This window comes from Mustela lutreola, chromosome 5 (genome assembly GCF_030435805.1).
Source record: "Mustela lutreola isolate mMusLut2 chromosome 5, mMusLut2.pri, whole genome shotgun sequence".
NCBI classification, from domain to species: Eukaryota; Metazoa; Chordata; class Mammalia; order Carnivora; family Mustelidae; genus Mustela; species Mustela lutreola.
Window position 1 is genome coordinate 105167012 of NC_081294.1, and position 26768 is coordinate 105193779.

The 26768-nt window shown below is 38.9% G+C and overlaps 1 protein-coding gene across 1 annotated transcript in view; it reads right to left on the reverse strand.

Annotated features, from left to right (window-relative positions):
* Positions 1-26768, reverse strand: part of AP3B1 (adaptor related protein complex 3 subunit beta 1) — a 352698-nt gene that overhangs the window by 310417 nt on the left and 15513 nt on the right. Inside the window, exon 4 of the mRNA XM_059175303.1 lies at positions 24422-24508. The gene's annotated coding sequence lies outside the window, so the exon portion shown is untranslated. The remainder of the gene's footprint in view (positions 1-24421; positions 24509-26768) is intronic.

Here is a 26768-nt window from a genome sequence, read left to right on the forward strand (position 1 = left end):
AAAAAGAACCCTCAAAAAAAGTAATTTACTAAATCATGGTACCAATCAAATCATGAACAATCAAACTGCAACATTTGGCTTTCCTTAGGTTCTTTTTGTATTGCTAAGACATTAGACAAGTCTGACTGACAAGCAATATTTTGCTGCAAAGAACTTCAAAATGCTCTCTTGGCAAGGCTGAGGGTTATGTACAGAGACTCAGTCTATCTTCTTATTTTGTAACTAAAATGGCTCTGCTGCATTTCCGTCTTGCTTTAATTGCCCTTGGGATGATTAACATTGGTTCCTAACTCCCAGTCAACAGGCTAATTAATTTGGTGAGGCTCCAGTAAACCTGTTAGGCAGCTTGGTTCAATGGCCATCAAAATTCTATGATTCTTTAGAAGAGCCACCAATGAATCAAAATGTTGTCATCAGGGATCAGGGTAACATACATACACACACACACACACTGCAACAGTGCTTTTTAAACATAACATAACCTTTTTTTCCAGTTGAAATCTGAAATTTCACCCCTACTCAATGAGCATCTAAAAGATCTAAATCTATATTCATTTTAAAATGTATTAAAATTCATTTTAAAATGTGTTGAATTTCTGCTGTACAAAGTTACTATGCTGGACCCAGAAAATATAAATAATAATAGCAACCAATAAACATTTATTGAGTGATCACCTTGTGCCAGATACTATTCTAAGTCCTTTATATACGTCAATCCACTCGATCTTTACAAGCTGTGGTTCTTTCTCTTAGATTCCGGCAAGAAAGGCCCCACTCAGGTCTTCCTCTCATTGTACCACTCTCTGCAGAATAAGGGGGCATGCCCATCCAGAATCTGCCACCTCCTTTTAAAACCACTTTGTTTACCCAGGGCCTTGGCATTGCCTGGCTAATTGGCCCCAAGAACATTTCAGGGACCGTGTGACCCTTTCCCCTTTCTCCATCCTCCTGTGAGGGGACAGTGCCACCTTTATTGCACCTGTAAGCCTTCTGATTAATGTTGAGAGCTGATTTTTCTCTCCTCTTATATACTTTCTTCACATGACTTTTGGCTCACTTATCCTCTCTTGGTTTTTCACTCAACTTACTCACCTACCTTGTCTCCTTTGCTACTTGCTCTCTTTCTCCTTCTTTTCAAGGTGGGGCTTGAACTCATGACCCTGAGGTCAAGATCTGAGCCAAGATCAAGAACTGGTTGCTTAACCAACTGAGCAACGCAGGCACCCCTGCTACTTCCTCTCATACCCCCAATATATGAATGTTCAAGTGTCTCAGGGCTCAGTCTTCAGTCATTGTACCTTTGCAGTCCATTATTAAATGGTCTCATTTTCTCTCATGGTTTTAAATGATTTCTATGTCTTGGCAACTCTCAAATATATATTTCTAGCTCTGCTCTTTCCCTTGAAATCCACCCTTTTATATCTAACTGCCTACTAGATTTCTCCATTTAAATTTCTATTTATTTATTTATTTATTTATTTATTTGACAGAGAGAAATCACAAGTAGATGGAGAGGCAGACAGAGAGAGACAGAGGGGAGCAGGCTCCCCGCTGAGCAGAGAGCCTGATGCGGGACTCGATCCCAGGACCCTGAGATCATGACCTGAGCCGAAGGCAGCGACTTAAACCACTGAGCCACCCAGGCGCCCCTCCATTTAAATTTCTAAAGGCATCTCAAACTTACATCCAAACATATACAAAACAAAATCTTATTTACCAACCACCTCAACCTACTTTTCCCAGAGCCTTCTCCATTTCAGCAAATGGCAATATTCTTCTAGTTGCTCAAGCCAAAAAAACAGTCATTTTTTTCTCTTCTCTTTTGTTTCATAAGCAATCCATTAGCAAATCCTGTAGGTTTTACCTATAAAGCATATCTAGAGTATCAACTTTCTACCACGTTGTGCAATATTAAGACTGAGGTTAAAATTACAGGCGTAATTCTGAGTGAGGGAGAAGCACTTGTGGGTCCTGTTGCAGGTTGAGTTTTTTGGCAGAAATGGAGTTTCATGTGCAGAATTTTTATTAGGAAATGCCTTTGTATTCAGCCCCTATGTAAGGAAGAGGACAGAAGCATGATTAGGCAGAGGGAGAAGTCATGTGACATTACAGGACCCATGACAAACTCACTGATAACACCATGACTTTTAGAACAAAAATGGCCTGTAAAAGTTGTCCTGCATTGGACTGAAGTGGCTAAGTATTTATACCCTACCCTGATCAGTCATTCGATGTCAGCCTCCCTAGGAAGGGCATGAACTTGGGCATGGTAGCTTGCTACCTCTACATAATCCCTCAAAGGGCGGATGGCTCAAGGCTCTCTGCTGACCCTACTGCAGGAAACTGGAGCAACAAGTCGAGCCCTGCATTGGGCTGTCTGCTCAGTCAGCAGGGAGCCTGCTTCCTCCTTTCTCTTTGCCTACTTGTGATCTCTGTCTGTCAAATAAAATCTTTAAAAAAAAACAATCCCCAAGCCTGGGTCCCATTTTAAGTGTGGTAAGAAGTGCTGTAAATATGGAGCAGAGGACTAACAAATCTGTGTATGTGGACAAACCAGAGTTCCCTTGGAAGAGCCACTTGCAAAGCAAGGTTCTAAAGAAGGACTAACAAATCTGTGTATGTGGACAAACCAGAGTTCCCTTGAAAGAGCCACTTGCAATGCAAGGTTCTAAAGAAGAGCTTAGGGGAACCATTAAAGGAACTAGGTACATATGTCTAACCTGGCGGAGGTAAGACATTGGATATATAGTAACTGTATGTCTTTTTATTTTATTTTGTTTATTTATTTGACAGACAGAGATCACAAGTAGGCAGAGAGGCAGGCAGAGAGAGAAGGAGAAGCAGGCTCCCCACTGAGCAGAGAGCCTGATGCGGGGCTCGATCCCAGGACCCTGAGACCATGAGACCATGACCTGAGCCAAAGGCAGAGGCTTAACCCACTGAGCCACTCAGGTGCCCCAGTAACTGTATGTCTTTTTTTTTTTTTTTTTTTTTTTTAAGATTTTATTTATTTATTTGACACAGAGAGAACACAAGTAGGCAGAGAGGCAGGCAGAGAGAGAGAGGAGGAAGCAGGCTCCCTGCTGAGCAGAGAGCCCGATGCGGGACTCGAATCCCAGGACCCTGAGATCATGACCTGAGCCGAAGGCAGCGGCTTAACCACTGAGCCACCCAGGTGCCCGTAACTGTATGTCTTCAAATATTTTTAAAAGCTTTCAGGTAGAAGAGGGATTAAGCTTTCTCTGCAGAGATACAGTAGGGAGAGTCAGGACAAGTGATTGGGAGTTTGAGAGTGGAAGTTAGCAGATAGATGCAGAGCTTTTTCGTGCAAGAGCACGAATGGCTTGTCTTTTTTTTTTTTTTTTTTTAAAGATTTTTATTTATCTATTTATTTGACAAAGAGAGAGATTACAAGTAGGCAGAGGGGCAGGCGGGGGGGTGGGGGAGCAGGCTCCCTGCTGAGCAGAGAGACCCATGTGGGGCTCCATCCCAGGACCCTGAGACCATGACCTGAGCAGAAGGTAGAGGCTTAACCCACGGAGCCACCAGGCGCCCTGACAAATGGCTTGTCTTGACAGAGGGTGAGTGCCCTGGCATGTGAAGTATGTGCTCATGGTTTGGGGGTATAGGGGATGGGAAGAGGACAGGGAGGAATCATGCAGAGATGATTTCAAGCACGGGAAAAACAGACTATATAATCCTCGAGTCTGCTCTATTTTGGAAAATCTAAGATTAATTCTCGCCTTAATAAAAATAACCAAGATAGTCATCACAATCCCAGGAGAGAACATTAAATCTGGCTTATGATAAGTTAAATCCAATGAAAACACAAAAGTTTTGTCACTGCTTTCACATTCACTTTTTATTCTGTCCTCTTTCATTTTCAGAAATAAATTCATATGAAGCAAATCTATAAAGGAGAGCAGTAGAGTTGAAAATATCAGGGGAAAAAGCAATAGTTTGACTAGTAAACCCATTGAGTTGAGACAAGTGTGAAACTCTTTACAACCTGAATTTCTCACACATCTCAGTTCCTCCTCCCTTTTAAACTTCCTAATAGAAAAAGTTGAATTCCCATTATTGGCAACTCCACTATTTGCCCTCACTTCCATCAAAAAATAAATAAATTAGAAATACCTCCTTTTCCACATTTATTTTAATCTAGACTGTTGTGGTCTCTCAGGGTTTAGTTTATGGTTTCTCAAAAGACCAAATCTTGGAAATCTCACTCTTATATCCATGGGGAATATGCCTATTTCTACTTTATTTGGGCAAGTGGATTGAGAGGGAATGGAGTTTGATTTAATACCTGTTAAATTCTGTAGACTATGTATTAAAGGTGTTGCAGAAACAGTAAACACTTCAATAAAGTTCTATTTTATTCCATATTTGAAGATAATATTCTTGACCATTATATTATTTATAAATTAATGAAACTGGGGGAAAAAACAACTATAATCTTAACAGCTTTTATCAGTGGTAGATTTTTCTTTCTCTAATACAACAGTCTTGCTAACTTCTTAAGGGCAGAAAAAGTCTTCAAAATCACTAAATCTCTAACAAATCACAAATCACAGGTAAAATAACAGTGATTTATTGAGCACCTCTTTTGTGCCAGGTAATTTATACATATAGCTTTCTGGTATTAACAAGCTATGTTTTATTTACAGACAAGAAATTTGATGCTTAGGGAGCTTTAGTTACTATTTTCCAAGGTCACATAACTAATAAGTTGCAGGTCCTGGAGTCAAATTCTGGCTTATGTTACCCCATCCAGCACTCCTACCTGCGATGAGACACTCCCTACAGAGCATGATGTGGCAGAGGCTGCTTTGCCAACCAATTATCTATTCTCTCTCTCTTCCTTCTTGTAACAGAAACCTGAATTTTAGCTAAATGAGTCTTTCAGCTACTTCTTTTCAGCTTCTCTTGTAGCTGAGGATGAACATGTGACTAGAAAGTATATAAAGTCTATAGTTGGTAATATGTAAATGGAATATTTCATAGAACTTCTTCCTCCTTACTCCACCCTTGCTTCATGAAATGTAGGTATAATGCCTGGGGGTTTAGCAGCTATCTTCACCTACCAGGTGACCTTGACAATGCATGCCAAAGATGGAAGAGCATATCCTAACGTTCCCTAAGTACATCATGGAGATGCCATGCCAGTTCTGGTCTGCCCACTCTCAGTCTTCTTCTACATAAGCAAGAAGTAAACTTCCATCTCCTTGAAGACAGATGAACTTATTCCTAACTCTTAGACATAGTACATAATGCTCAGTATCATGCTCAGTATTTTTATGGAATTAAATTTCATTCCTCCTGCGTGATACTCTTTCTCCTTCTTTCTTTTAACTAAGTAAGCTTTACCCCCAATATGGGGCCTAAACTCATGACCCCGAGATCAAGAGTTGCATGCTCCATCACCTGAGTTAACCAGGTGCCCGCCCGCCCCCAACACCCTCTCATGCGTCTTCTCTAATCTCTTTCCTTTAGAATTTCGCTTAAATTCTTACTTGTCTGTAAAGCTTTCCCTAACCACCATTTTCTCTATGGTAAATTTCAAATAAGTTATCAGACATTTATAATTATCTTTTTGTTAGTTTTTTAATACAGGAAATTTCAAACATGAACAAACCTGGAATGACATTATAAAGAATATTCTTACAAACCTTGTTCCATGTTAGTCACAAGGGTTAATTTGTCTTTATAGACCGAGTTTCCCTCACCTCACTCCTCCATGTGCATCTTTCTGCAGTTCTGGGCTCAGAGGAAGGGGAGGCCTCTTCTAGATATTTACAAACAGCCAGCTTTAAAATATGTTGGAAATACACTGCTGTTTGATGTTAATTTATATAACTACTAGATAGTTTCTACTATCCAGTTTAGCGGTACCAAAAAAAGTTAGGTTAAGTAAAAACATTATGGAAATTTGCCCTAGTAAGCCCACTTAGGTGTGGACCAATAAAGTCTGAAGTGTAAGAATGGTATTTTGAAAAATGCTTATGTAGGTAAATAAACAGAGTCTGACATAATCAAAAGACCATAGAGATTAGAGTCAAAGACCTGCTTTCAAGTCCATAGAGATAGAAAATAGATTAGTGGTTGCTAGTGGGTACAGAGTTAATTTAGGGGTGATAGTAATGTCTTGGAAATAGATAATGGTGATGAATTAAATGAAATTAAATTAAATAAACAAGCTTATTTCATAAACTTGTGAATAAACAAAAAATATCACCGAATTATACACTTTAAAATGTTGATTTTTATAGCATGTGAATCATATTTCAATTAAAAAATAACTTGGTATATAAATAATTTCATATGAGTATGGGGATTTTTGGGGGGGATGAGGGGGACACAGGGGACAGGGCAGAGGGAGAGGGAGAGAAAATCAATCCCAAACAGGCTCCATGCTGTGGCTCAATCTCACAACCCCGATATCATGACCTTACTTAAAATCAAGAGTGGAAGCTTAACGGACTGAGCCACTCAGGTGTCCCAAATATGGGTATTTTTATAAGATAAAATCCCAGAAGTGGAATTGGTGGGTCAACGGGCAGATGCACTTTAATTTGTAATTTGCATAGATTTTGCTAAATTTTTCTCCAGGTGTTATGCCAGTTTATATTCCCATCAACATCTGTAAGATTTGTTTCCCCACAGGCATTCAACAGCTGTGTTGTCAAACTTATAAAGTTTTATCAATCTGATAAATTTAAAAAGTGGTATCTTGGTGCTGTTTTAATCTGTTGCCCTCCTACTATGAGTGAAGTTGAGTTGGTACTGTTTGTTTTTTGTGTTTGTTTGCTTTTTGCCTATTTCCTACAAAACAAATTTAATTCATTGAAAATGCTTGCTTGCATTGCCATGTTTTGCTATGTAAAATCTCTAATTCTTGTGGCAGGAAGGAGTTTGCTCTGTTTCTAACCCTCTCAATCAACCCCAATTTCAGTTCTACCCTACAGTTAAGTATGTAATTATTCAAATTAGCGATGATTCTCTCTGGTAACAAATTGAACCTCTACAGAAAATGAACCAGCTACCATAAAAGGAAAATAAAAGCTGGATTTTTAGCCTTTGAATCTGAGCTTTTGAAAGCCAAACAAAAGGCTGCAGCCTCTCCAAATTACTGATTACATAATAATCTCTGAATCCTGACATCTGGGTTTTTTTTCCCCTCAGGGTTAAACCAATGACTTCTATAGCTCTTTTCTTCTAGCTAGGAAAATAGATACAAACACTGTTCGTTCCTTAAATACATTTATCTGCATAGTTCCTTCCATAACTGAAGATTAATCCTCCTTCTGTGTCATAACTTGGATCACAAATTGTGCTCATTTTCTGGGTAGAAAACATATTCTACATGAAAATCTTCATGTTGAGATCAATGGCAAGGCTGCCTTCCAATAACGTCTAGCTTTTTCAGTCCTCAGTAGCAATTCTTTAAACTCTACAGTTAAAAAAAAAAATACTTTTAATGTAATTTTTATAGGACTCTCAATTAAATTTATTTCCAGGCAAATATGTAATTTAAGAGTTCAGCTGTGCTTCACACTCAAGAGTTCGTGGTAGCATCATTTTCTTTATCTAGACTTGACATCTTATGTCTCTGAGTCTTAGAAAGGCTGTTCAACATTGTAAAAAAATGAAAGACAGACAGAATAATGTGAACTAACATTTATGGAGCATTTACGATGTGCCGGGCTTTGTTCTAAGAACCTGAAGTATGCTAACTCATTTAACTTTCACAGCAGCCAGTGAGATATGGATCATAATGAACCCCTTTCTCTGAAATGAAGAAACCAAAGCCCCTGGTGGTTAACAATCAGAAAGTCCGATTCTCCTGCCAGTGCTGCTTACCACTACTCTATATTAACCCTCTGGGGCAATCTGATCTAACATCCATTTTAGGAACAAATTGCCTGAAGCCCAGAGTGGTAAGGTTCCCAGAACTCCAACTCCATTTTCTTGTTCTTTGCTCAATACCACACAAGGAAGAACAGGATGATAATTTCCCTTCCAAATCTTAACATGAGTTATGAATTAGCCCAGTCTAACTTAGTTCAGAGAAATGACAATATAGTTTTGGAAGCCATACATCTAAGCCTGTCAAATAAAAATACAGACATGAGATTAAAATTGAATTTCAGATCATTGATGAATAACTTTTTAGTGTAAGTATATCCCATGCAAAACTCAGGACAAACTTATACAAAAAGATTATTCATTGTTTATCTGAAATTCAAATTTAGTGGGTCATCCTATATTTTATCTGGCAAAATTACATATACAAAAGGTAAAATATGTGTGTCTTGAGGCAGCGAGGTGGTGTTGCTTTCCAGGCACTTTGCGTCTTCCTTTATCCAATTCCATATTGTTCAAATTATTTGCAAATACTAAGATCCTCAAAACCTTTCCCTAAGCAGATTTCAGCTTATGCCCTGGTGAAACCAGTCTTTGACAGGAGTAATAGGATTATTGTGATTTGCTAGATTTACTCCAGGTGAGCAAAGGGGTTGTGTTAATAATTTAAAAATATTCTTAAACCTATCAATTATTAGAAATGGACCATCCTCTCAACATCATACACAAAAACAAATTCAAAATGGATAAAAGACCGAATTGTGAGAACTGAAACCATAAATAAATCTTCAAAGAACGCACAGGCAGTAATTTCTCTGACATTGGCTGTAACAACGTCTCTCTATAAATGTCTGCTGAGACGAGAGAAACAAAAACCAAAATGAACTATTGGGACTATGTCAAAATAAAAAGCTTCTGTACAACAAAGGAAGAAATCAACAAAACTGAAAGATAGCTTATCAAATGGGAGAAGATATTTGCAAATGACATACCCAATAAAGGTTTTGTGTCCAAAATATATAAAGAACTGATAGAACTCAACACCCAAAAACCAAATAATCCCATTAAAAAACGGACAGAAAACGTGAACAGACAGTTCTCCAAAGAAGACATCCAGAGAGCCAATAAATGCATGAAAAGATGCTCAACATCACTCATCACTGAAAGCAAATCAAAACTATAGTGAGATACCACATCATACCTGTATGATGTGAATGGCTGTAATGAAAAACACAAAAAATATTAAGTGTTGGCAAGGATGTGGAAAAAAAAGAAACCTCGTCCACTGTTGGTGGGAATTTAAACTAGTGCAGCCAATCTGGAAAACAGTCTGGAGGTTCCTCAAAAAGTTAAAAATAAAGCTATTCTATGATCCAGTAATTGTGCTCCTGGGTTTATTCCAAGAATACAAAAACACTAACTTGAAGGGATACATGCACCCCCATGTTTATTACAACATTATTTATAATAGCCAAATATGGAAGCAACCTAAGTGTCCATTTGCAGATTAATGGATAAAGAAGATGTTGTGTACATACGGGAAGACTGTTCGTCCATAAAAAAGTTTGAGAGGTGTCTGGGTGGCTCAGTGGGTTAAGCTTCTGCCTTCAGCTCAGGTCATGATCCCAGGGTCCTGGAATAAAACCCCATCTCCGGCTGTCTGCTCAGCAGGGAGCCTGCTTCCCCCCCTCCACCTCCCTGTACTCTGCCTGCCACTCTGCCTACTTGTGATCTATCTGTCAAATAAATAAATAAAATCTTTAAAATAAATTTTAAAAATCTTTTTTTAAAAAAGGCATAAAAAAGTTTGAAATCTTCCCATTTGCAACAATATGACCTAGAGAATATAATACTAAGCTAAATAAACCAATCAGAAAAAGACAAACACCATATGATTTCACACATTTGTGGAATTTAAGAAACAAAACAAATGGACAAAGGAAAATAAAGACAAACCAGAAAACAGACTCTAACTGTAGAGATCAAACTGATGGTTACCAAAGGGAAGCTGGGTGAAGACATGGGTGAAATAAGTGAATGGGATTCACACTTATCTTGATGAGCACTGAATCACTTTATTGTACACCTGCAACAAACATAACACTGTATGGGCGCCTGGGTGGCTAAGCATCTGCCTTTGGCTCAAGTCATGATCTCAGGGTCCTGGGATGGAGTCCCGCATAGGCCTCCCTGCTCAGCGGGGAGCCTGCTTCTCCCTGTGCTATTCCTCCTGCTTGTACTCTCTTGCTTGCTCGTTTTCTCTCTCTCTCAAATAAATAAAATCTTTTTTAAAAATGCTGCATGTTAATTAAACCATAATTTTTTTTTTTTTTTAAAGCTAGCATGGTGCCTGGCTGGCTCAGTCAGAATGTGACTCTTGATTCTCAGGGTTATGAGTTTGAGCCTCACATTGAGTATAGAGATTACTTTAAAAATAATTTTAGGGGCACCTGGGTGGCTCAGTGGGTTAAGGCCTCTGCCTTCGGCTCAGCCTGCCTCTCTGCCTACTTGTGATCTGTCTGTCAAATAAATAAATAAAATCTTTTAAAAATAATAATAATAATTTAAAAAATCTCTTTTAATAAAGTGAATTATTGGGGTACCTGAGTGGCTCAGTGGGTTAAGTCTCTGTCTTCGGGTCAGGTCATGGTCTCAGGGTCCTGGGAATGAGTCCTGCATTCGGCTCTCCGCTTGGTGGGGAGTCTGCTTCCCCCCTTCTCTCTACCTACTTGTGATTTCTCTCTCTGTGTCAAATAAATAAATTAAATCTTAAAAAAAAAAAAAAGTGAACAATTATAAACCAGGCACTGTTGTTTAAGGGCTTTAGATGATTTAATTTATTGAATTCTCAAAATAAAATTGGGAGATAGATACTATTATTACATCCATTTTACTGAAGACAGAACTCAGTGAGACTAAGTAATTTGCCAGTAATAATTTCTAATATTTAGGCACTGCACTGTCAAATGTGGTAGCTATAAGCCACTACAGCTATTTAAACTGAAGTTAATTAAAATTAAGTAAGATTCAGTTCCACTTTTGCATTAGCTATATTATATTAGTATACAAGCCATAAGTGATTCATGGCTGCCATTTTTAACAGTTCCATCATTGGTTTCATCGTTACAGATGGGGCCAGCTTCAAGAGTGTGTAACCTGTACAACTGTACATGGCCTCAAACCTAAAAGGGCCTGTGTTGATTTAATACTTTGCACTTGCTGTCTTGCTTTTATTAATATTTTTTAAACAAAGGACCCTATATTTTCTTATGCACTATAACTGGTAAATTATATAGTGTGTCCTGTTAGCAGAAATTTGTATTGGACAGCACTGTTACTCATCAAAGAAGTAAAGAGGACAGACTATAATAGGAATAGACTTTACTGAAAAAGAAGACTTGAACTACTCAGTATTGTCAACAGCGAGCTTCTCAGACTGCAGTGAAAATACTTTTGCAGCCTCCCCTCTCCCCAAAGTTCCAACCAGAGAAAAATCTTTTTTTTTTTTAATTTTTATTTATTTATTTATTTATTTGACAGAGAGAGAGATCACAGGTAGGCAGAGAGGCAGGCAGAAAGAGAGGAGCAAGCAGGCTGAGCAGAGAGCCCGATGCAGGGCTCGATCCCAGGACCCCGAGACCACGACCCGAGCCAAAAGCAGAGGCCCAACCCACTGAGCCACCCAGATGCCCCCAGAGAAAAATCTTTAAACAGGATTTGTGTTCATATGCAGTCAAGTTGAGTCCTGGCCCTTTGGAACCGTCTCATGAGCTGACCAGCATTTTGTCCTTAAAAAATATCCAAATACAGGGACGCCTGGGTGGCTCAGTTGGTTAAGCGGCTGCCTTCGGCTCAGGTCATGATCCCAGCGTCCTGGGATCGAGTCCCACATCGGGCTCCTTGCTTGGCAGGGAGCCTGCTTCTCCCTCTGCCTCTGCCTGCCACTCTGTCTGCCTGTGCTTGCTCTCGCTTCTCTCTCTATGACAAATAAATAAAATAAAAAATCTTTAAAAAAAAAAAAAGTATCCAAATACAAAATCAGTGAGCAAGTTCTCAAGTAGAAATAATTCTCCCATGGACACAACTATCATTTGAGTTCAGTCTTCTCATTGCCTGAATACTTCCAGCTAAAGTGCCAAGATGAAAGGCCAGCAAGCCTATACCTAGATGCCTAGTGGTCCCATACTGCAACAGTCGATACTTGCTGATGTACCTTGACTACAGCACCAAACATGAACACTTCCTATTCTCACACCACAAAGTTTTCACAATTATAAATGTGGGATTGGGGTGTCTGTGTGGCTCAGTCTGTTCAGCATCTGCCTTTGACTCAGGTCATGATCTCAAGGTCGTGGGATTCAACCCCACATTGGGCTCCCTGCTCGGCGGGGTGTCTGTTTCTCCCTCTCCCTCTGCTCCTCTCCCCTGAATCCCCACATTGGGCTCCCTGCTCAGCGGGGTGTCTGTTTCTCCCTCTCCCTCTGCTCCTCTCCCCTACTCGTGCTCTCTCTCTCTCTCAAATAAATAAATTAAATAAATAAATAAAAGTAAAAAAATAAAAGGTGAGATTGTTTTATACTTTCCCCTACTTTATTTTATTTTTAAAAAAATTTTTTAAAGATTTTATTTATTTATTTGACGGAGAGAGAGAGATCACAAGCAGGCAGAGAGGCAGGCAGAGAGAGAGGGAGAAGCAGGCTCTCCGCTGAGCAGAAAGCCCGATGCGGGGCTCGATCCCAGGACCCTGAGATCATGACCTGAGCGGAAGGCAGAGGCTTAACCCACTAAGCTACCCAGGTGCCCCTACTTTCCCCTACTTTAACATGCAAATACCAAGCCTGTTTTTATTTTTTTCACTTAACTACATTCTAAATAAACTTACCCATTATGGTGACAATAGGTTTTAGAGAAGCATGGAGTACCAGAGCATAGCAGCCAGTAAAGCTCTTTCTGAGGTGCTTTCCTTGAGTGTTAGGGGTTAGAGAACTGTCATTTGTCAAAGAGAACCCAAGGATTTCAGACGTAAATCATTGGTGAATTTATCTCCAGGGTTATTGGGAAACGAATAATGAAACAAGAACAAGCCATGTGCCTGGGAGGAAAACTTCAGGACAATAATTACCAAGATTATAATGAAAACCAACTGGTAATTAGCTCCACTGGTTAAACTAATTAAGTGAGCGAAAAAATACTTTCAGAAAATAAAATTTGAGATGTTTAATATGAAAGCAGTTTTAGTACAATTTCAGAATAGCTTGGAGAACGTGTAAGTGCAATTTAGAGGACAGTTCCCTCTATAATAGAGTGGTAGAAGTAGCCATAAATGAAGTAAAAAGCCCATTGAAAGCTGTGTGTAATTCACAAGTCCATACTTTGTGTTAAGTATGCCGGAGGGTGCTCGTGCTTAATGTTATATTTGACTCTTCATTAGATTGTTGCTCTTTCTCAGCTTCTGTGACTGCACACCATAGCCTTGGGCTGGAGTTAACCCAGCGTATTTTTCCCACCAAAATTATTAAAACCTGTGTTATTTATAATTATTCAACACAAAGACAAAAAAGAAGTTCCTTATACTGAAATTATTTTGTACTCTCACAACCAAACTCTCCTGGATGGAGACCCTGTATCAATGTGTTTATCCATTCATTTATTGGCTCATTTGCTCATTCATCAAACCCCTGGATGCCCACCGGGTTCTTTGCCAGGCACTGACCTAGGACCTAGGGTTATAAAAACATATAGGTTAAGGTCCCTGTCATCAAGGAGTTTACAGTCTGGTTGGAGGGGACACATTTGTAAATAGATGAATGCCACTGCTGCTATGGCTTCCGAGTTACAAGTACCTATAGGCTGTGGTGGGGCATGAGGGGAGAGTGGAGAGTGAAGGAAGGATGAGTATAAGGTGGAAAGCCTATAGACAAGGAAGTGCTGGAACTATGGTGTTTTGTCCCCTTTTATCATTCTGTTGCCTCTTCCCAAGATACCCTTCCTTCACTTCTTTTTTTTTTTTTTAAAGACTTTATTTATTTGGCAGAGATCACAAGTAGGCAGAGAGGCCAGCAGAGAGAGAGGGAAGCAGGCTCCCCGCTGAGAAGAGACCCTGATGTGGGCTCTATCCCAGGGATCATGGGATCATGACCTGAGCTGGAGGCAGAGGCTTCAACCTACTGAGCCACCCAGGTGCCCCTACTTCCTTCACTTCTTGACTGGGCTAACATTTACTCAAAACTTTAAAAAATTATGTACGTGGTGTCTGGGTGGCTCAATCTCTTAAAGCTTCCAACTCTTGATTCTGTTCAGGTCATGATCTCAGGGATGTGAGATCCAGTCAGATGTCAGACTGCATACTGGGTATGGAGCCTGTTTAAGAGTCTCTCTCCTTCTGCCCCTCCCCCTCCCTCTCTAAAAAATGTTTTTAAATTAAAAAAATAAATTCCAGGATCCTAAAAAAAAAATTTAAAAATCATGTACACATTTTCAGGTATACATGAATACATTTCAATTTTTTTAAATATTATAATACAAAAATATTTAAATAGCAGAAGTCTTTCTTCACCCTGTTCCCCATTACTCCTCTACTTAGAGGTAACATTTTTTTTTTTTTTAAAGATTTTTATTTATTTTATTTGACAGACAGAGATCACAAGTAGGCAGAGAGGCAGGCAGAGAGAGAGGGGAGGAAGCAGGCTCCCTGCTGAGCAAAGAGCCCGATGCGGGGCTCGATCCCAGGATCTGGGATCACGACCTGAGCCGAAGGCAGAGGCTTTAACCCACTGAGCCACCCAGGCGCCCCGAGGTAACATTTTTTTAAAGAAGATTTTATTTGTTTATTTGCGAGGAAGAGAGAGAGCACAAGAAGGGAAGTGGGAGGGGCAGAGGGACTAGCCAGAGGCCCTGTTGAGCATTGATCCCGATGTGTGGCTTTATTCCAGGGCCCTAAGATCATGACTGAGTCGAAGGCAGATGCTTAACCAACTGAGCCACCCAGATGCCCCAAGAGGTAGCACTTTTAACACTTTGTATGTACGTTTCCAGAACTGTTTCTGTATATTTACACATATTCATATATATTTGCATTTGCATATATACATGTGTGTACATGTATGCATATATAATTATATACAAATGGTAAAATAAATATTGTTGTTTTTTCCACTTAACAACAATCGCGGATATCGTCTTATTACAGTACTCTGTAGGAAAATCCCATAAATATGATATGCGATTATCATATCTATTTAGCCAATCCTCTATAGATAGAAATTTACAATTTTCTTCAAAATTTTCACTATTAGAAATATTGAAATGAGCACCCACAAACATTTTTACACACATGTAGGCCTTATACCTAACAGTGGAATAAATCATTTAAAATCATGATAAATATTGTCACATTGCCTCTAAAAAACGTTTAAGCAATATGTACATGCATCAACTTTGTAAAAGACTGCTTGTTTCTCCACACTTTTACTGGTTGAGAATATTGTAAATCTTTTTTTTTTTTTAAAGAAAAGACGTTTTTTTTTAGAGTAATTTCAGGTTCGCAACAAAATCAAGAGGAAGGTATAGAGATTTCCCATATATACCCCCTACCCCACTATATGCAGAGCCTCCCCCATTATCAGCATCCCTCACCAGGGTACATTTGTTACAACTGATGAACCTACACAGACACACCATAATCACCCAAAGTCTGTGGTTTATATTTGGGTTTACTCTTGGTTTTGTTTGTTGTATGGGTCTGGACAGTGCATAATGACCTGTATTCATCATTACAGTATCATACAGAGTACTTATGGTGCCTTAAAAATCCTGGTTTTTGTCAGTTCAACCCCCCTTCCCCACATCCCAAACCTTGGCAACCACTGATCAGGGTCATGGAATCAAGCCCTGGATCTCTGCCCCACCCTCAACCCCATGAAAATAAATAAATAAATCTTTAAAAAAATAAAGTGGGTTTCTTTTTTTTTTTTTTTTTTCAAAGATTTATTTATTTATTTATTTGACAGAGAGAGATCACAAGCAGGCAGAGAGGCAGGCAGAGAGAGAGAGGAGGAAGCAGGCTCCCTGCTGAGCAGAGAGCCCGATGCGGGACTCGATCCCAGGACCCCGAGATCATGACCTGAGCCGAAGGCAGCAGTCCAACCCACTGAGCCACCCAGGCGCCCTAAAGTGGGTTTCTTAAAGACAAAGCAGTTAGGTGTTAGGTTTCCTTTCCTTTTTTTTTTTTTTTTTTTTTTTTAAGATTTTGTTTATTTATTTGACAGAGAGAGAGAGAGAGAGATCACAAATAGGCAGAGCAGCAGGCAGAGAGAGAGGGAGAAGCAGGCTCCCCGCTGAGCATAGAGCCCTATGTGGGGCTCAATCCCAAGACCCTGAGATCATGACCTGAGCCAAAGGCAGAAGCTTAACCCACTGAACCACCCAAGTGCCCTAGGTTTTAGGTTTTCCCTCTACTCTAACAATCTCCATCTTTTAATTGTTGCATTTAGATCATTGATGTTCAAAGTGATTTATTGCTATATCTTGATTGACATCTACCATATTTTTTACTGTTTACATTGGTTGCCCTTGTTCTTGTTCCTATTTCTTTCTGCCATTTGTGGTTTTAATTCACCCTTTTATATGATTCCATTTTTTCTCCTTTCTTTACATATTAGTTACCATTGTTTTTTTTTAACTTCTTTTAGTGGTTGCCTTAGAATTTGCAATATATATTTACAACTAATCCAAGTCCACTTTCAAAGAACACTGTATCACTTCACAGGTGGTGTGAATACCTCATAATAACAAAATAATCCTAATTCCTTTATCTTGCTCCATGTATCATTACTGGTGTTAATTTTACTTATATATATGCATACATACATATGAGATAGATATATATGTATATATATATGCAGACATAATTGAACACATCATTCTTTTATTATCTTGAACAAAATATTGTGTTAGATCAATTAAAATAACAGAAATAAATCTTTTATTATACCTTTACTTAAACCTTCTTCAATATTATTTAGATCTACATTTTCCTTTTCTCTAAATAACTTCTTTGGGGCACCTGGGCGGCTCAATGGGTTAAAGTCTCTGCCTTTGGCTCAGGTCATGATCTCAGGGTCCTGGGATCGGGTCCCACATCGAGCCCCGCATCGGGCTTTCTGCTCAACAGGGAGCCTGCTTCCTCCTCTCTCTCTGCCTGCTTCTCTGCCTACTTGTGATCTCTGTCTGTCAAATAAATAAATAAAATCTTAAAAAAAAAAAAAAGAACTTCTTTTAACATTTCTTACAAGGTGGATCTACTGGCAATAAATTCTCTCAATATTTTATTTGTCTGAGAAAATATTTTTTTTCTTCCTTCACTTTTGTTGGATAATTTTGCAGGGTACAGAATTCTAGATTGGCTTTCTTTCCTCTCTCTCTCAATACTTTATTTTTTTCAAGATTTACTTATTTAGGGCGCCTGGGTGGCTCAGTGGGTTAAGCCGCTGCCTTCGGCTCAGGTCATGATCTCAGGGTCCTGGGATCGAGTCCCGCGTCGGGCTCTCTGCTCAGCAGGGAGTCTGCTTCCTCCTCTCTCTCTGCCTGCCTCTCTGCCTACTTGTGATCTCTCTCTGTCAAATAAATAATAAATAAAATCTTAAAAAAAAAAAAAAAGAAATTTATTTAAAAAAAAAAAAAAAAAGATTTACTTATTTATGTGTGAGAGAGAAAGCAATTGAGCCGGGGAAAAGGCAAAGTGAGAGGGAGACAGACAGAAGCAGACTCCCTGATTAGTGCAGAGCCTAGCATGGGGCTTGAGCTCACAGATCTGAGATCATGACCTGAGCCAAAATGGAGAGTTGGATGCTCAACCCCTGAGCCATCCAGGTGCCTCTTTCTCTCAACATTTTAAATATTTCACTACACTCTAATCTTGCTTGCATCATTTCTTTTATTATTCCAATTTTGTATATATTACATCTTTTGTAGTTGTCCATAGTCCTTGGATATCCTGCTTTGTTTTTTTCATCTTTGTTCTGCTTGCTTTTTAGTTTTGGAACATTCTACTGATATATCTTCAACCTCAGAGGTTCTTTCCTCAGTTGTGTGCAGTCTACTCACAAACTCATCAAAAGTAGTCTTCATTTTTGAACAGTGGTTTTGGACTCTAGCTTGTCTGTTTGGTTCTTTCTTAGGATTTCCATCTCTGCTTACAGTGCCAATCTGTTCTTGCATGCTGTCTATTTTTTATCCATTAGAGCCCTTAGCATATTAATCATAGCTCTTCTAAATTCCTGGTTTGATAATTCCAACATCCTTGCCATATCTGGTTCTGATGTTTGTTCTATCTCTTCAAACTGTTTTTTTTTTTTTTTTTTTTTTTTTGCCTTTTGGTATACCTTGGAATTTTTTTAATAGTTGGACATGATGTGCCCGTTGAAAGGAACTGCTGTAAATATGCCTGATGTAGTGGTGAAGTGCTGGGGAGAGGAAGCATTCTATAGTCCTAGGATTAGGTCTCAGTCTTTCATTGAGCACATGTCTCTGGAATGTGAAATTCACAAGGGTTTCTCAGAATTTTTTCTTCCCCTGTTAAATGGGGCAAGATGGCTGGGCGTGGGGGTTGCTGGAGTTGGCTCTTCCCCTTCCTCCAGGTCAGTCAGGTTCTGACAATACCACAGCAGGATAAGGATCAGGCTATGGTTATCTAGATTCTCCTGAGGGCAGACATTGTCAAGAACAGACTGGTCTGACATTTCAAACTAGTCCCTTCCCACTGCCCTCTTTTGCTAGAAGCATGAGGTAATTTTTCTCCAACATTCACTGTGAGAACATGGTTAAAGTCTCAGAGGCAAAATCACAAAAGCATGGGGGCTCCACTATGAATAAGACCTTTTGGAGTTTTCAACTCTCAGATTTGTCCTCATTGAGTTCCCAGCAATTTATCAATTACTGTTCAGGTTTTCCCTTGGCATTGGTTCCCCTATCAGTTTCTGCTGTGAGTCCTGCTCCAGTAAGTCAGGACATTGTATTCTCCAGTCTGTCATCCCCATCTTGGGGGCAATGGTTTTCCTTGTGTCTTCTCTTATGAACCCAAGAGGAATTGTGGATTTTTCAGTAGGTTCAACTTTTCCCTCGTTAGGATGGAGTAGCAACTTCCAAGCTCCATACATGTAGAACTGGAAACCAGAAGTAACATATTTCAAATATTTTAATATTTTGATTGTCAGATAAGGGGAACACTTATTATTTTAATTTCCACTTCCCTGACTTTTGGTGGGATTGAGCATCTTTCACATATCCCTTTGAATCTAATCTTAGAAGATGAACCAGTGTTCAGCAGAGGGAAAAGGGTGAGCAAAGCATAGATCTATTAATGGCACAGTGCCACCGTGGTTTAGAGGAACTGGAATTACTTAGGATAGGGAATGATAGGGTGACTTTAAGAAAAATAAGGCTCAGAGAAGTAAAGGGGTATCAGGGGCCAGAGGGCCTAGAATGCCAGTTGTTTAGACTTTATCCTGGCCCGTAATGGGGAGCTTTTGAAAGACTTTAAGCAGGACTGTAAATGGCCAAATTCATTTTTACAAAAAGTTACCTTTTAGTGGAGAGAAGAGTGAACCGAAGTGAAAGTGCAGAGACTGAAAAGAAGAGAGCCAGCTTGAGAGAACTGTGGCTTCCCAAGGGAGGGCAGCCATGCTGGATCCACAGGTGGAGGAGAGGAGAGATGTTAGAAAGATGTAAACCATGGCAGGGTCTGTGCCTTGTCTGTCATGATGGGGAAGCAAGAAGCCAGAAGTCTGAGAGTCAGTTTTCCACCAAGTGTATTGGTATGAATGATCATCCAGGAAATTTTGGTGGTAGCCAAAAGAAAAAAGAAAAAAGAGTCAGTAATAAATGCATCTGCAAGGAAAAATAAGAGAAAAATATGTTTAAATATGGATGAAGGAAAGTAAGAAGAGGTAGAGGAAAATATAAATGGATTTTAAATTTTTATTTTTATTCTGCTCATTTTACACACATTAGCATTAAGCTTTGAAAAGAATGTATTGAAAAATAGAGCATTAACTCATGGGGGACAGTAGATTCTGAACGGTATGTATGATAAAATCTCCAAGTGACAGCTAACTGCTGGTTAATGCCTATTAAGTTCTCTTGAGAACCTGAATTTCCCCATGTAGCTCTTAACCTCCTGATGTTATTTAGTCTGAAAAGAAATCATTATCTCTTTTTTATAGAATGCATGATAAGGTTACCTGTACACATTACCAGTTAGATATCTGAATGTCTTAGCTATTTATTATTAGTCATTTATTTGATTGCTGGGATAATTTTCATGAGACGTCTGAAATACCCTCACATTCTAGTTCTCTTTCTCCTGGACTAAGTTTGCCCTTCTCAAAGTTTCTTTCTTAGACACAGCAATTATTGCTGCTATTTCTTTAAAACTGTACACACCAGTCCTTAGATAAATAATGACTTATCTTAAAATCAGTGGTACTTTTCTAATGCATGTCTATAAAAACCATCTTTAGTTGGAGAGTTCTGTGTGAAAACCTAATGCTTTGCTATTAGCATTTTCATAAAATGGCCATACAGAGAAGGATCCTTGTGTCCCCCCCCCCCAATTCATAAGTTGAATTTCAGACTTCCAGGGTGGTGGTATTAGAAGTGGGGCCTTGGGTGGTGGTGTTACATGTGGGACCTTGGGAGGTGCTTAGGTTGTGATGGTATAGACTTCATGAGTAGAATTAGTATTCTTACTAAAGAGGCACCAAAGAACTCCCCTCATTCCTTCTCGCATGTGAGCACACAGCCAAAAGTCACTATGAACCTGGAAAAAGGCCTCATCAGAAGATGACCAGGCTGATGCCTTGAACTTGGACTTCCAGCCTCTAGAATTGCAAGAATTTTGTTGTTTATTCTTTGTTTTTGTTGTTTATAAGCCATTCAGCTTTTGGTATTTTGTGATAGCAACCTGAACAGATTTAAATAAGCACAAAAAAAGAGAACTCACCCATATTCCCAGCATGTGGAATGAATCACTATTACCATGTTGGCATGTTTCTCCCCATATTTGAAAAAGAAAAACTGGTCTATTCTCATAGTTACCATAAGAATTCCAAGGACAGAATTGCGCAAAGATAAAAGTTCAAAAATCCACCTCAAATTTAACACCCAGAGATGACCTTTACTAGCTTTAGGTTATAATATATATCTTCCTAATTATACACACAGAAGAAATATTTTTATAAAAAAGGGATCACACTATATTAAATACATTTAACTTAAACTTACTTAAATTTGTTTAATTATTTTTAAGTAAGCTTTAGATCTCACATGGGGCTCAACCTCACAACCCCCAGAACAAAAGTTGCGTGCCCTACTGACTGACCGACCCAGCCAAACACGCCTACTTACTTCAGTTTAAGAAAGGAAAATTTGAAGAGAAACTAAAGGAATTGTTGAACTCCAAACATTTCTCTAGCACCAGATATATTATTTCCTGGAGGGTTTTAAATACTCTAATATGTTAAAAGGCTATGCTCAATGTGCTTGAAAAAACAAACAAACAAGTATTTTGATTGTATATGTCATCAATGACTCCCTGCTCTAAAAGATGAGAGCATTGAATGGACACCTGGGTGGCTCAGTGGGTTGAAGCCTCTGTCTTTGGCTGGGATCGAGCCCCACATCGGGCTCTCTGCTCAGCAGAGAGCCTCTTTCCTCCTTTCTCTCTGCCTGCTTATGTCTCTGCCTGTCAAATAAATAAATAAAATCTTAAAAAAAAAAAAGATGAGAGCATTAACAATTTCACACTCGTACCCAACTCTTCATCTTTCTCTCAGTTCAAAATAGTCACCTCCTATTTTATAATCATAATTTTCATAAATTTCAGCAGATGCACCTAATGCCTCTGTCATTCTCAAAGTTGGACTCAGTTGCTCCTGAAAATTCTCAACCCCCACTATCAATTCCCAATCAAAACATCCATGTAACTCATGTCAAAGGCTCTAGACTTTCTTCTCCCTTTCCCCATCTCTCTAATAAGGCCCAAGAGGAAAAACAAGTGAGTGAGTGCCTAGAGAATGAACAACTCCTGAATCTTACTTAGCTTCTGGGAAGAGAGAAAGAGGCCATGAACCCTAACGCATTAATAGTTTTGACTACACTAGAATTCTCTGGAATGACAGATGTGAGCAGTAGAACTCAGAGGATACAACTGGCTTCTGAGAACTTACTGAGGAAGTCAAGGCAAGGAGTTCCAAGGAGAATAGGGTCAAAAGGCGAGGACTGAGGGGAATGGCATCTTTTCCAGTGTTAGGGAGCCTGGCACAGGGACCATATCCTCATCTCAGCCAGCATCTACTCATCTCCAGGCTTCCTACCTATTTAAACAGAAAGCTCGGCATTCAGAGTTAAACATCTGGCTTGACAGCAGGGAACATTCAGTTAATGGTAGTTCAGGGCAATTGCTGTGTTTGCAGCTGTTTCTTCTTGATAAAATAATTGTTGTTTCAAATGGGAAATTATTATGTAGAATCGGACTGGAATGAAAAAGTAGTGTCTTATCACAGCTTGATTTAGTAGTGTATAAATAGGCTTTGGAAAAGGACAGTATCACATTAAAAAGTGAGATCATTATAAATGGTGGATAAATGCTGTCTCAAAGAATGAAAGAGAATAATGCCAGGAAAACATGACATGGGACTGAAGTGACACGGGTCACAGGTCAAATCAATATTTTTTAACCTGTATCTTGGAAAACACACACACTGAAGACATGGTATTTGGTAATCTGCTTTGGCGAGACTGAAATCTTAGCAGTTACTGGAAGGCACAGGAGTTGGTAGGGACAGCTCTAGGTATGATTTGAAAGTATTTCAATGGTCTTGTACCGAGTATCAAACTATCATTTGTCTGCAATAACTATCAGTTGAAGAAAATAAATAAATAAGTGATGTATTTTTTTCCCTGTATCTGCAAAGAGCAATTGAGAGAGAACTGACGACTCAGGTCCTAGAGCAAGAAGGAAGCCTGGGGGACTTCAAAAGAATAGCAGTTAAGACAAACAGAGATTTCAGAACATGCTGTAAGCCCTGATTGTCTCTTCCTATGATACCTGGCTGTGGTAAAGACCCTAAATGGGCAATACATAGAACATTCATAGGTTCTATACCAAAAGAGCAGAATGGGGGGATTGAATGAGTGTGGAGTAGCAAGAATTTCAGAACTGGGCAAGTCCAGTCATGGAGCCTGGGTGTAATATAAACTGTTAACAGGCACAGCTATGGCTCTGTGGGCAGGGAGACCATAATTCTCCTTAGGGTTACTTTGTCAGGGACACAAATAATTCCTCACCTTGTGCCTCTGCCTTGCCGCATCCCAAAGAGGACCAGAAAGAAGTCACCAGAAGGTCTTGCTCACTCTAATGGATTTTTGTTTACACTGCTTGCATTTCATTTAGACTTTTGATAAAATTTATGATAGAACAAATCATTATATGTGAATTTCCTTTTTTATCATTCCATTCCCAAACCTGATCTTGTCAGACTTGGACCTGAGACTTCTAAAAACCATGTTCATATTTATAACTTGTGATCATGTTTATTTAAAATATTATACACTCCTTATTTCATTTGTTAATAGTACTGTCTTGCCCTGTTCTTTCAATATCATTTTGGGTTTCTTGAAATTGCCTTTTGTTCCTCAATCCCAAAATTAGTGGAATGCTTGGGCTTGGCCTTTAAAAACTGGGGGCATGTGTGGATACTCCCTCTCAATGCAGCTGAAGATAAAATCAAGCAGTACTTTGCATCATGAAACTGTTCTTGCGGATGGTAATTCCATCAAAAGAATCTCCTGTTCCTAAGTGGCCAGAAAGTAAATATTTGAGACTTGCAGGCCTGTGGCCTTTGTTACAACTACTTAATTCTGCTGCTGAAGCATGAAAGCAGCCAAATGAATGGGCATAGCTATGTTCCAATAAAACTTTATTACAAAAACAGGAAGTTGGGCTGGGCAGTAGTTTGCTGACCCTATTACCTGCCAACTCCTCTTAGATATCTGGACTCAAAAAATTGTTGCTATGGCCTGTGAAAGTAATTTTAATTCTTAAAAGGTTATAAACTGGTTGTCTTAATAATGTGTTGCCTAACTTAAATACTTAAGTTGACATCCTGTTTTACAGAAGGCAGAAGTACTTGTGAATTTTCTTTGTTGACCAGAAGAGAATTATTAGCTTTCTTCCTTCTCCCTCATGCATGAAGGTAAAAGAATGATTATCTTACACATTAAGTTCTCTAGGAGCAAAAGATGAGGTAGAGCTTTAGGAGCAAGATGTTTCATTAGGATCAATACTTATGAAAAGTAGGGAAGGAAACAGAATTGGGCAGGGAGAAAAGGAGAACTTCTGTATAGGTCCAAAAAATCCATCCAACATGGCAGGAAACACTGGAAGAATGGTATCCCAAATGCCAAGACTATAGCTTTCCCTTGCTCAATCACCAGATCCAGAATACCCTATGAAGACAAAGGCTTCAGGCAAAGCAGCTCTCTGGAAAAAACTCACAGTTAGAAGTCGTCTGCTGGCTACATTCCCCACTGGTCTGGCATCAAGTTCTTTCTTGGAGAGGGTCTGTACAAGGAATCTTCATACCTATTTAAACAAAAAGTCTCAGAATGTATTTCATATGTTAATACCAGTGGTGGAGTAAGAACAGCCGTAGAGCTATTGAGCACGTTAGCTTCATTCTTTTGATTATGTTTCTATGATTTAAATGTTTAAATATCCCTTTTCATGTGGGAGAAAAGAGTATAGGACACAGACATCATGATGAAGAAATATCTGAGCATCTTTTTTTCCCCTCCTCTATTTCTTCACTTATCTTCCCTAATGTATCATTCACCTTCTGTTCTACCTTCTTTCATTCTACCTCTTACTTTCTGTTTTCTCCATCCTTCATTCACTAACCCCTTAAGTTCTGCCCAGCATTGTTCAAAAGCTTCATATATAAGGCAATACCTAGGGCTTGTAATGGAGGATGATTTCACAAACCACAGTCAACATTTCCTGGTTTTTGAACGCTACATACTATGCTGCTATGAATACTCATGCAATTTTTGTGTGACTATATGTTTTCAACAATTGTGGTTATATACCTATAAATGAAATTGCTGGGCTATATGGTAACTCCATGTTTAGTCCTTTCAGGAACTGCCAAAATGTTTTCTAAAGTGGCTGTACCATTTTACTTTCCCACCAGCAATGTATGAGGATTTCAACTTCTCCACATCTTTGTTAATAGTTGTTATTGCCCATCTTTTTCCTTACAGTCATCCTAGTGGATCTGAAGTCATATCTCACTGAGGTTTTGATAGACATTTCCCCAATGACTATTGATGAGCATTACTTCATGCCTTGTTTCTTTTACTATATCGTTTTTGAGTTAGTTTCTTAGTGCCCACCCACTAAGACACTAATTGTAGTAAGTGATAACTAGTATCTTAGCTCAGAACAATCAAATTTGGATCAATAACAACTTAATTTCAGGAATGAAAAAAAACTTTGCCTCAGTGTAGCTCCATTCTGTTCCCCTTCCCTTTGTGCTATTATTGTCAGATGAATTACATGCTTATGCATTAAAAACCTATGAACACGTACCCCTGGGGCCAATAATACATTATATGTTAATAAAAAATTAAAAATTAAAAAAAGAAAAAAGATTTAAACACCCTATGAACACAATCTTATAATTATTGCTTTATGCAATTACCTTTTAATTCAAGTAGGAGAAGAAAAGCATTATAAACAAAAACATTTTTGTGGACTTTTATAGTTACCTATATTTCTTTTTACTAGTGCTCTTTACTTTTTCAGGTGAATTTAAGTTACCATCTAGTGTCCTTTCATTTCAGCTTGGAGTCTCTTTAGTACCTTAGTACCAGAGTACCTTTAGTACCAGAAGAGAAAGAGAAAGAGCACAAGTGGAGAGAGGCAGGGAGAGAGGATCTGAAGCAAATTCCATGTGGAGCTCAGAGTCATGACCCTGAGATCATGACTTGAGTCAAATTAAGAGTCAGATGCTTGTGGCGCCTGGGTGGCTCAGTGTGTTAAAGCCTCTGCCTTCAACTCAGGTCAATGATCCCAGGTTCCTGGGCTCAGGTCATGATCCCAGGGTCCTGGGATCAAGCCCCGCATTGGGTTCTCTGCTCAGCAGGGAGCCTGCTTCCCCTTCCCGCTCTGCCTGTCTCTCTGCCTACTTGTGATCTCTGTCAAATAAATGAATAAAAATCTTAAAAAAAAAAAAAAAAAGAGTCAGATGCTTAAACAGCTTTGCCACCTTGGCACTCCCCTCTTCAGTATTTCTTGTAGGGCAAGCCTGCTATTAAAAATTTGCTGGATTGTTTTGTTTTGTTTTTGGACTGTCTGAAATTCTCCTCATTTTTTTAATAACAGTTTTGTAGGTTATAAAATTTTTGATTGAGTCTTTCAACATTTTGACTATGCCATCTCACTGTCTTCTGGCCTCCACAGTGTCTATGAGCAGTCAGTTGTAAATTTTACAGAGTAACCCTTGTACTTAATAGTCATTTTTTTTCTTGCTGCTTTCAGGATTCTCTCTTTGTCTTTGTGTTTAGACAGTTTGTCTATGATGTATCTAGGTGTTGATTTCTTTTAGTTTATCTTTTGTTGCATATCTTTATGTGTAGTACATTAGTGATTTTCATCAAATTTGATTAGTTTTAGAGTAATATTTCTTTTTCTGTTTCTTTTGTTTTTTGTTTTTTACCCCGTTCCTTCTGGAACTTTCACAATGCATGTGTTCGTTCGCTTCATGATGTTTTTTTTTTTTTTTTTTTTAAAGATTTTATTTATTTATTTTACAGAGAGAGATCACAGTAGGAGAGAGGAAGGG